Source organism: Mastomys coucha, unplaced genomic scaffold, assembly GCF_008632895.1.
Source record: "Mastomys coucha isolate ucsf_1 unplaced genomic scaffold, UCSF_Mcou_1 pScaffold5, whole genome shotgun sequence".
Classification (NCBI taxonomy): domain Eukaryota; kingdom Metazoa; phylum Chordata; class Mammalia; order Rodentia; family Muridae; genus Mastomys; species Mastomys coucha.
In genome coordinates, this window is record NW_022196911.1 from 115,122,614 (window position 1) to 115,124,871 (window position 2,258).

The 2,258-nt window shown below is 49.0% G+C and overlaps 1 protein-coding gene and 1 long non-coding RNA gene across 13 annotated transcripts in view; one reads left to right on the top strand and one right to left on the bottom strand.

Moving 5' to 3' along the window:
* The window catches only part of Rbfox3 (RNA binding fox-1 homolog 3), a 436,622-nt gene that overhangs the window by 119,259 nt on the left and 315,105 nt on the right, over window positions 1-2,258 (bottom strand). The window lies entirely within an intron of this gene.
* Window positions 1-2,258, top strand: part of LOC116079282 — a 10,966-nt gene that overhangs the window by 2,728 nt on the left and 5,980 nt on the right. The window contains exons 2-3 of the long non-coding RNA XR_004113858.1: window positions 610-754; window positions 958-1,057. This is a non-coding gene — a long non-coding RNA (uncharacterized LOC116079282). The remainder of the gene's footprint in view (window positions 1-609; window positions 755-957; window positions 1,058-2,258) is intronic.

A 2,258-nucleotide genomic window follows, 5' to 3' on the forward strand; every position in this document is an offset into this window, starting at 1 on the left:
CACCATAACATATGACTCCAATCAGCAGCAGTCTGGGTAGTGGAGATAGATATCTCTCAAGGAGGCATCGGGCCAGATGCACAGGAAGGCTGAGCCCTCGGAGTCCTTCTGATCTACCAGCTCCTTCTACATGGCAGGGTGCAGAAACTCCAGCCAAGAAGTCCACAATCAGCACGGCTCAGGGACACGCTTGGCATGGAAGAAAGTGTGGGCTGAAGGGAGCTGGGCTGACTCCAAGCCCCTGGCTGGCTGGCAATGCTGTGTCCAGAGAAAGAGTCAAGAGGGAGATGGTGCTCGGGCAGAGTAAGGCTTCAGCTTACCCATCTCAGATAAGGCCAGTGTGGGGGCTGTGTGAGGACTGGATGCTTAGCCTCACACCCTACTCAGTGATGTTTATGGAGGAGGGGTGGCTGGGGGTTGCTGACTATGGTGTTCACTCATTCCTTCTCCTCTCCTCTCCTCTCCCCTCCTCTCCTTTCCCCCCTCCCCTCCTCTCTCCTCCCTTTTCTCTGCTCTTCCCTCCCCTCCTAACCCTTCCCTTTCCTTCCCCTCCCTTCCCTTCTCCTAACCTCTCTCCTCCCCTCCCCTCCCCTCTCTTATTCTTCACAGACAAGATTCTCCCCAGAAGACAGTATATGACTTGCCCTTTGTCAGGTTCTGTACCCCAAGCTGCAGCGTTCCATTGCCGGTTCTCATGGTGAAGAAAAACAGAGGTGCTGGCTTCCATTCTGGGACCTCAAGCACCAAGCCCCAGGTGCTCTGACAGCACCATGATCTGTCTTTTCAGACAACCTCACTCCTCCCACCCTAGAGGACACAGAGACCAGGACAGGCATATGCCTGGCACCCCTGGGTCTATGCATGTGCACATGCATATGTATGCATCCCCCAAAGGGCCATGTAGTCACATCCCAGGTAGATCCAAGCGTGAGAAGAAAATCTTCTGCTTATTGGCAGAGTGGAGAGTCAAGGATGCCCTTTTGCCTCCTGCATGAAGTGATAACCAACCAAGAGACCGGCTCCATCCAGCACCCAACCAAGACTCCCCACGGCTGCAGTAAGTACCACCTAAGAGTGCAGGCGTTCATGTGGTGGAAGAGAGGTTAGTCAAGAGGTAAAGGGGCTTTATAGTTCCCAAGGTCCTGGTCACAAGAATGATTAGAGGCAGAATCATCTCTGAGCCACTGACAATCTGAGAATAGGAACTGCCGGGCTCAAAATCAAGGGTCAAGGGTCAAACCATCTTTTAGTCACCCCAGAACAAAGCTTAGGGACACAGACAGGAATATGCCTCAGTGACTCAGATGGTGGCACCCACCTCTCATTGAGGTAAAACTGACACCATCCAACGTCTAATTAAAAATTACCAGGTCTGGGGATGGACAGATGGCTCAGCAGTTAAGGGCATGGGCTGCTCTTCCAGAGGTCCTAGGTTTGACTTGTAGCACCCACATAACAACCTACATAAAAACCTACAACTGTCTATAATCCCAGTTCTAGGGGATCTGATGCCCTCTTCTAATGGGTACCAGGCACATACATGGTGCACAGACACATGTGCAGGCAAAACACATATACACAAAATAAAATTTATTAAAAAAATTGTCAGATATGAAAAGAGGCAGAGAGTAGCCCCTAAGATAAGGAGAGGTTGAAACGGAGACAGATGAAGAAGATATTAACATAGGCAGTATATACTATATTCCGTTAGATAATCTGGTAGAGAAGTTATTATTATTATTATTATTATTATTATTATTATTATTATTTTAAATAGCCCACAGTAACTTTAGTCCTAAAAGCTATAATACCTGAGAGGAAACAAATATTCTGGACGGACTAATGACATCATCAACACCTTGGGGAGAAGAAAGATCAATGTCTCAGAGTGAACGAGCTAAGAGCTTGTTCTCCTGCAGCAGATGGAGACCACCACAGAAAGTCAAACTGGTCCATATGTGGAGGAGAGCTGACCTTGGGCTGCCCAGCCCTAGCTGATACATCTACAGCACAGCCCTTACATCTAAGGCTCAGGGAACACAGTTGAAGACTGTTAAAGCCAGAGGACCAGGATGCTGGCTGCTAGACATGCGGCAGGGAACCTGCCCATGTGAAATCGCAACAATGTGGCTACCTAGACAAGACCTGAACAACTATACCACTAGCTAACAAGCCAGGCAACATGGATGGAGTTCTTACAACACCCCCATCCCTAGAAGAAGAGCTACACTCAATTAGTGACTGCAGAGAGGGAGGGA